This window comes from Chionomys nivalis, chromosome 23, assembly GCF_950005125.1.
Source record: "Chionomys nivalis chromosome 23, mChiNiv1.1, whole genome shotgun sequence".
In the NCBI taxonomy this organism is placed as follows: Eukaryota; Metazoa; Chordata; class Mammalia; order Rodentia; family Cricetidae; genus Chionomys; species Chionomys nivalis.
This window is the reverse complement of record NC_080108.1, coordinates 43,415,525-43,424,930: the sequence shown is the minus strand read 5'-3', so window position 1 is coordinate 43,424,930 and position 9,406 is coordinate 43,415,525.

Below are 9,406 nucleotides of genomic sequence, written 5' to 3'. Positions count from 1 at the left end.
GAGGACAAGAGAGCTCCAGATCCCTTGGAGCTCTGCCTACAGGCTGTTGAGAGCCTCCTGTGTGGGTGTGAGGACCTAAACTCGGATGCTCAGTGAGAGGAATATGTGCTCCTGTCCGCTGAGCCATCTTGGTGGCCTCCAGATTTTTTTTTCAAGTAGGCTACATAGCCATGCTAAACTATGCATGCACAGTGGGGGTCCCATAGGTTTTGTTATGTTGGCTTTTTAAGTCAGGGTCTCTCAAGGCTGTCCTTGAATTCCTAGAGATTCACCTGTTTCTACCTCCCAAGTGCTGGGATTAAAAACTTGTATCACCATGCCGGCCTCAGTTATGTTCTTTGTTTTATTTTGTTTGGTTTGATTTAGTTTGGTTTTTTAAGACAGGGTTTCTCTATGTAGCCCTGGTTGTCCTGGAACTCACTCTGTAGACCAGGTTGGCCTTAAACTCTGCCTGTCTCTGCTGGGATAAAAGATGTGTGCCACCATTGCCTGGCTTTCAATTGGGTTCTTATTCCTGAAGTAAAGGGGTGCTGTGCCTTGCTCTGAGTTTCCGGGACAGCACAGCGCAGCCGACCAACAAAGCACGACATTTGGAAAAAGGGCGCAACCCTGAGCTTGTGTTTTGATTTCAAGAAGTGCTGACCCTGGGGAAATTTGAATTTCTGCCAAACAGCGTTTTTATTCTATTTTTAAAGGATTTTGCTTTATTTCATCCTCTGATGGAAAGAGAGTGCATTTTGTTCAAATTTCATCAGAGAGAGAACATGGGGACAGGTGAATCCCTAGAGTTGGCTGGCCAGTTGACCTAGCCTAGTCAGGGAGACCCTGCTTCAGAAAATGAGGTGGAAAGTTCCTAAAAAGTGACACCTGGCATTAGCCTCTGCCCTTCACACACACATACAAACTTGTATTCACACAAAGATAGTGGGTTCATGAGATATTTGCTGTAACTAAGGCATAAACCGAGCATGAGAAGCTCCTGGCAAATTCTCCACCTCCCAAAGACACAGGTCCCATCTCCAAACTGCTTCTTGCAAGTGGTGGAGCTTGGACGTGAAGGGGCAGAACACACTTCATTTTGAGAAAGAATTCCATTTTAGACAGGGCCTAAGTAGGGGATGAACTCAGTTCCAGGAAAAGTCACAAACAATTCCAAGAAAGACTACAAACTACAGGGTGTGTGTCCCCATGTCATCGTCACCCTGTCCCCAGTCAGGGCGACCCAGGTGGGCCAGCCAATAAGAAACTTTGGTAAATGACATCTGCCGGCCCTAGATGTCCTTGCGACTATTGATAGCTGCTGTTTGGAAGTTTCCCTAGACCTTAGCCAATGAATTTAAAGGTTGCATACCCCACCCTGAAGCGCCAACGGTTATATCACCCTTTAAAATCCCACCCCAGAGGCTCCCGCCCATTTTCCTCCTCTTGCTGCCTCAGCGTGCTGGGTGATGGTCCGGGCTCGAGCTTGTAATCAATGAACAAACCCCTGTGTGTTTGCATCGGATGCCGGCTCTGTGGTGGTCTTGTTTGGGGACCTCGTGACTCAAGATCAGAGTCAAGGGTGAGCAGGGAACCCAAGACACAGATGGAACAACCCGGTCTGACTCCACACTAGATAAAATGGATAAAGCTGAGATAGCTCAGCCAATCCCCCACTCCTGGCCAAGCCCAGCTATTGTTTATGTTAGCAAGTAACCTGGAAGCATCAAGGAAGCCCTGGGATCTAGATCTAAGCAAGAAGATGGAAGCCAAGGCTACTAAGGCCAGTCTCTGGCCGGTTTACATGTAGAGGGGAGCAAGTAAGGCTTTGGAGTCATGGCTCAGTGGTAGAGCCATGAGCCGAGCCTAGCATCCCCCATGAGGAACTGAGGGCGTGGTTTCCAGGTCATTTGTGGACCATGAGCAATATCTGGGCTTGCCCAGCAATGTAGTAGGAGGTTGATAAGCTCATTTCGGGCTGCACCCAGTTTATCTGAAGTGTGGAGTCAGACAAGGTCACAGAGCACCAGCCTCTCCTCTATGTTCCAAGCGATGGGGAGCTTGCTGCAATGTGCAAGTTCCTGAGTTTAATGCCCCTCCCCGTACTGAATTTAAACATTTTTGTTAACGTTTTATTTTCTTTTTAATGTGTGCAGGTGGGGGGGATGGGGAGGTACATGTATGTCTTGGCCTGTTCTGTCAGAGAACAACTTGCCGGATTTGATTTCTCTCCTTCTACCCTGCGGGTCCTAGGGGTTGAACTCTGGTTGTCAGGCTTGGAGGCAGACCCTGTACTAGCTGAGCCACCTTGCCCGCCTTATCCCCGTCTCCCTTCCGCCCGCCCCCCAGCACTGAATTTTTTTAAAGCAAAAAGAAAGAAAGGAAGGAAAGAGAGAACGAAAGGAAGGAAGGAAGGAAGGAAGGAAGGAAGGAAGGAAGGAAGGAAGGAAGGAAGGAAGCTAAGTGTAGTAATTGACACTTGTAATTCCCATACTCAGGAGATAGGTCTGGAGACTGAGGCCAGCCTGGGCTACAGGGCGAGAACCAGTCTCAGTAACGAAGCTGCTATGGGCGTAGCTCCTCTGGTGGAGTGCTCACCTAGTACTTGCGGGGTAGAAACGGTGTGGTGATGTGGAGAGGGGAGCGGGGAGCTCAGGACTTCAAGGTCATCACGAACTGTATAGCGTTCAAAGCTAGCTTGTGCTACGTGCGGACGTGTGGGCTTGTCACAAGCTCTGTTTAAAAGGAAGAAGATGGTAAAGTTGGACTACCCCTCCCCGTTTCTCACTTGGAAGGTGGTATCCTGAGGAGGACTAACCACCTAATACCACAAAAATAAAAGCCACCCTTGGGCACTTTGTGGGCCTCTGGCAGTGGGACCACTGGCTTTTTGGAGCCCATTCCCTATGGAAGCCCATTCCTTGCTCAGCCTAGATATAAGGGGCAAGGGCATCCATCCTGCCTCAAGTGATTTGACAGACTTTGTTGACTCCCAAGGGGAGGCCTTACCCCTCTCTGAGGTGTGGAATGAGGGTGGGATGAGGAAAAGGTAGGGGAAGCAAGGGGGAGGGGAACTGGGATTGATATGTAAAATAAAAAGATTGCTTTAAAAAAAGAAAAAAATTAAAACTATATAGACAGGACCACAAGTCAGTTGTAGCCCACGCTCTCGGGTATTTCCTCCTTACTCCAGTCCCATGTGGGTTTCTCTCATCTCAGCTTGGATCAAGCAAAATAAAATGCAAGTGGCAGAGACACCTTTGGCTGTCTGTGCTGACACAGAGGGGAAGGCGTGGGAACAGAAGTTTTTAGAAGGAGGAAGCTGAGCTGACTTTCTCTTCTCACATGAGGATGCGTCTTTTCCAGTGGATGCTGGTTCCAGTGGGGAGGAGGCAGGCTTCTCTGAACAGTCCCTTAATGTCTAGGGTGGAGAGGTTCTCGCCTTTCTGCCTGGTGTTGTAAGACAGAGGAGCACAGGGCTGTGGTGGTGCAATAGCAAGCTTCTCACCCTAAGACACATCCTGGTGCCCTGACAGACAGAAGTGATTGATGTTCACGCCAAGGGTGAGCTTATGGAGGAACAGACCAGACAAGCAGGCCCAAGAGCCATATTCAGAGGAGACTCACGGCAGGTGGATGTGTAAGTCTAGGAGTTAACATAAGTTTCAACAGCAGCTCAGATGGACAGGGGATCACAGGATACTGAATAAATGATGTTGGGAAAACCAGTTCCCTCCGTACTGGAAACCAAGCCCAGGGCTGGAGAGATGGCTCAGCAGATAGAGCATTAGCTGCAAACGCCCCGGGTTTGATCTTTTGAACCTACATAGAGGTGGAAAGAGAGAACTGATTCCAGCCTCCACAACATCATATACACACACAATAACAATAAAAAACCTTTTCATAAAAAGAAAAAACCAAAGCCCAGGTTCCCGTCTGGCACCGTAAGAACTAGAAGCATCTCATTGCTCAGAAGCCTGGGGTAGGAGGACAGGAAGTTCCAGGCCAGCCTGGGCTATACAAAGAGATGCTATGTCAAAAATAAAATTTTTATGCCGGACAATGGTAATGCACCCCTTTAATCCCAGGTAGATTTCTCTGAGTTTGAGGCCAACCTGGTCTACAGAGCAAGTTCCAAGACAGCCAAGGTTACAAAGAGAAACCCTGACTCTATAAAACAAAACAAACAAATAAACAGAAAAATAAATAAATACATACAATAAATAATTTCAGACAGAAACAAGAGGCCGGGGCCAGTTGGTAAAGTGCTTGCCGTGAAGAGGACCTGGGTGTGACCTCCAGAGCTCAGGAAACCAGGCACGGGCTGCTGACTTGGCCAAGAGGGCAAAGGCATCAGCGTAGAGGTCTAAAGACGGACATGAGCCTGAGAACTGAGTCTGGACCCTGAAGCCCACATGGTGGAAGGAGGTGACAGCTCCCGTGTCATCCGAGCTTCACACAGACACCGTGACGTATGTGTTCCCAAGTGCATGCTTGCAGGAACACATGTGATAAACACATGTATTTGAGAAGCTTCTAGATGCCAGGCTTGATGGGCCCTGCTTGTAATTCTATTACCGGAAGCCTGAGGAGGCGGATCCCTGAGGCTGGCTGGACAGCCTGCCTGGAGTACCTGAGGAACTCTGTGTCTCAAAAGAACAAGCTGGGAGCCGGAGAGGTGGCTCACAACCATCGTTACCTCCAGCTCAGGGATGGACACATGCAGACAAAATATTCATACGCACAAAGTAAATAAATCTTGGGGGGAAATGTCCTTCATGCACATACTCCTCTGTCCGCACACCAGCTGCCTGTCACAATCACACACAGAAAGAAAACAGGCCACTACAGAGCCAGGTGTGGTGCACACACTTGTGTTCTCTCTGCTCAGGAAATGTGGAGGCAGGAGAATCAGGAGTTCAAGACCATCCTCAGCTACATGGTGAGTCTGTGTGAGGCCTGTCTAAAAATAAAAATTAAACACCACTTAGGTGCAAGATATGCTTAGAGATTTAGGGAATTAAAGGAATTAAAAGTATTAAAAAGCAAGTATATTTGACTCTAGGGAATGGCTGGTTGAGCCTTCAAAATCACAAACTGTTAAGACAAAATTCTGGCTAGTTTCATGACAGCCAATTTAAGTGTTCGGTTTAAAGGAGGGTGGGGTGGACTGGGAGAGGCTTTATTCCAGAAGAGGGGAGTTATTTGTGGTAGCTATTTGTGTAAGAAACAGCTGTGTGTGTGTTCTTACATGTGCGTGTGTGCACAAAAGAACAGCTGCCCTCAGAAGCCAGAAATGAGTGAGTGTTCTCACATGTGCGTGTGTGCACAAGAGAACAGCTGCCCTCAGAAGACAGAAGTGGGTGTCGGATGCCCTGAGCTGGAATTACAAGTGGTTGGTGCTGGAAACCAGACTCTAGTCCTCTGAAGGAGCAGCCAGTGCTCTTCACAGATAAGCCATCTCTCAGCTCTTCAATGCGTTCAGAAAAAGAAATATTGTCATGGGAAGATGGACCAAAGGCTTTAAAAATATATGAGAATTCCCAAAGCCAACGCTGCGAAGGAGGTTAATCAGTTACAGTGAGCCATGTGATGGCTCACTGTGCGAAGGTGCCTGACACCAAGCCTAAAGTCCCCCTCCCCCCACCTTACCCCCACCGCTTGCCTGCCTGGGGCCTCTAGGCAAGCACACTAGGTCAGGCTAGGCCACGTGATATGGAGCCTCCCACCCCCAAAACCTGCAAGCGTCAGAATTCCCTTCTTCCTGTGAACCTAAGGGTGCTATCTCCCTTCTCCCTTCTGCATTCCACCCACAGGCTCCTAATACTTGGGAACTAAAGCGCCTGCGTCCCATCAGGGTCCCATCAAGGCTGCCTGTGGCCATTAGCCTACAGTTCTCTGGTTACTGTTCTGAAAGGTGGTTTCATCAGCTTTGCTTTCCAAACCTGCTTTTTAAAAACTGTGTTTCACTTGTTTAGTTTGTACATGTGTGTGTTTCCATATGCTACAGTGTGTGTGTGTGTGTGTGTGTGTGTATACGTGGAGGTCAGGGCTCCACTTGCTACAGTGTGTGTGTGTGTGTGTGTGTGTGTGTGTGTGTGTGTGTTCGTGGAGGTCAGGGCTCCACTTGCTACAGTGTGTGTGTGTACGTGGAGGTCAGGGCTTCACATGCTACAGTGTGTGTGTGTGTGTGTGTGTGTGTGTGTGTGTGTGTGTGTGTGTGTGTTCGTGGAGGTCAGGGCTCCACATGCTAGTGTTGTGTACCACAGAGTATGTGTAAAGGAGCTAATTCTCTCCTTCCATCATGTGACTCCAGGAATCGAATGCAGGGTATGGGACTCGACAGCAAGTGTCTTTACTAGGTGAGGTATCTAACTAGCCCTAGCCTATTTCTTTATCTATAAATTATAAGACCCACCACCCGGGGAATTGCTGTGTGCATGGGAGAGGCAGGGGTGAGGGTAGGTGTGTAAATCCTCTGGTATTCTAATGACCCTTAAAGGGCATAGGGCTTGGGGAAAGGATGTACTGAGTTACACAATATCGATGATGGTGACGTACATTAAAATGACACACTTGGGACATTCACAATGGATGTTTTGTAAGCCTGGGGGAGGGAGAGGGAAGGGGAAAAGGGAGGGATGAAAGAAGATACCTACAGACTAGTGAAGTGTGCTGTGGGTGAGGGCATCCTCAGCTCACAAAGGCAGCAGGAAGCCGTGTAGGGTAGGGTCCTGTGACTGGGCTTTCTCTCGTTCTTTCCTTCTGTCTATTTGTCTCCCTTTTTCTCATCTACTTCTCTCTTTTTCTTTCCTTTTTTTCCTTTTTGATTGTCTTTCTATGAGCACTCAGAACACGGGTCTCATTATGGCACTGTCAGACCCATATAGCAACAATTCTTCTCCTGTCCCTAGTCCCTCTTTGCGGTTGTCTTCCTCCACCCACAGAGCATAATGGTCTCCTGGAGGACGTGGAGACTATTCCTTCTTTTCCTTCCTTTCTTCCTTTTCGACTTTTGGAACACAGTCTCTTATGGAGACGTGGGATCAGTGGTAGAGACACTGCGTGGCATACTCCAGACTCAGATGCTGTCCCCGAGCCGCATCCCAGGTTCCCAGGAGCCACTGAACGCCAACGTGTGCTCGCTCTCACTTCTCTCTCTCCCAGGCCAGATCCCTGATAGAGAAGTTGCGTGTTTGTTAAGAACACTAGCATTCTTCCTGTTCAACACACACGGGACCTGGAAGGCTTGGCTACTGTTGCAATCCCCATTATGAACTGATTGCCTAAGAGATTGTACAACCGCTGGTGTGATCACTTGGATGACTCAGTTATACCCAGTCCGGTGACACCTGATGCCAGCCAGGAGCTCCGAATGTGCCAATTGCCAATGTGGCCATTGATTTTCTTCTTCAGGGGCCTCGTGGCTCATTTTGTGATGATCAAAGTTGAACAGAAAGTGGCCACGGAAGACAGACTGATCATAGTAGGATGGAACCAAGGACGTATGGTGGTGCCACCTCTCCCCGAGCAACTCCCATGTGCTAGACTCTTCATACCAAGGGTGACTTTAAACTCTCAGCTATGCTCCTGCTCCAGCCATTCAAATGCTAGAATTACAGGCGTCGGCACCACACCCAGTCAACATCAGACACATTTTTAACCTGACATCTTGTTCTGGTGTTGAAGAGGTGGTGCAGTAATTAAGAGCACTTGCTGCTCTTGCAGAGGACCTGGGCTCTGCTCCCAGCACCCATGACCCCCTGTGACTCCAGCTCCAAGGGATCCATAGTCTTTTTCTGATCCCTTTGGGGACTGCATTCATGTGCACAGACACACATATACACACCAAAATAAGCCTTTTAAAACTAAGGCTTAGATTTTTTATGCTATTTGTGGCTATTGTGAAAGGTGTACAAGGAATCAATGAAACAAAGAGTTGGTTCTTCAAGAAAATCAACAAAATAGACAAACCTTTATCCAAACTAACCAAAAAGCAGAAAGAGAATATCCAAATTAACAAAATCAGAAATGAAAAGGGGGACATAGCAACAGACATGGAGGAAATATAGAGAATCATCAGGTCATATTTTAAAAACCGGCACTCCACAAAATTGGAAAACTTAAAGGAAATGGACAACTTTCTGGATAAATATCACTTACCAAAATTAAATCAAGGCAAGATAAGCAAATTAAACAAACCTATAACTGCTGAAGAAATAGAAACAGTCATCAAAAGTCTCCCAACCAAAAAAAAAAAAAAAAAAAAGCCCAGGACCAGATGGTTTCAGCTCAGAATTCTACAAGACTCCCAAAGAAGAACTAATACCAATACTCCTCAAATTATTCCACACAATAGAAACAGAAGGAGCATTGCCAAACTTTTTATGAGGCTACAATTACCCTGATGCCAAAACTACAGAAATGCATTACTAAGAAAGAGAATTACAGACCAATCTCACTCATGAACACTGAAGCAAAAATACTCAATAAAATACTGGCAAAGCATCATCCTCCATGATCAAGTCGGCTTCATCCCAGAGATGCAGGGATGGTTCAACATATGAAAATCTGTCAACATAATCCACCATATAAACAAACTGAAAAATAAAAATCATATGATCATCTCATAGATGCTAAAAAAGCTTTCGACAAAATACAACATCCCTTCATGATCAAGGTCTTGGAGAGAGCAGTGATACAAGAAACACACCTAAACATAATAAAGGCAATATACAGCAAGCCAACATCAAACTAAATGGAGAGAAACTCAGGAACAAGACAAAACTGTCCACTTTCTCCATACCTATTCAATATAGTACTTGAGGTCCTAGCTGGAGCAATAAGACACCAAAGGGAGATCAAGGAGATACAAACAGGAAAAGAAGTCAAACTCTCACTGTTGGCTGATGATTTGATAGTTTACATAAGCGACCCCCAAAATTCTACCAAGGAACTTCTACAACTCATAAACACTTTTAGTAATGTAGTAGGATACAAGATTAACTCAAAAAAAATCAGTAGCACTCCTTTACACAGATGATAAATGGACTGAGAAAAAAATCTGGTACTCTTTTTAATATAACTTTTTATTAACTCTTTGAGAGTTTGTACAATGTAATTTGATCGCAGTCATCCCCTAACTCCTCCAGGTCTACCCCACCTCTCTATGAAAAATAAAAATTTTCAAGTACTAAAGCAACTGGAGAGATGGCTCAGAGTTTAGGGGCACAAGCTGGTCTTCTAGAGGACCAGGTTCAATTCCCAGCACCCACATGGAGGCTCACAAATGTCTGTACCTCCAGTTCAGGAGATCTGACATTCCATATTGGCTTCTGTGGACACCAGAAATACAGTAGTACACAGACATAGATGTTAGCAAAACACTTATACAAACAAAATAAACTATTATTTCTAATTTAAAGTA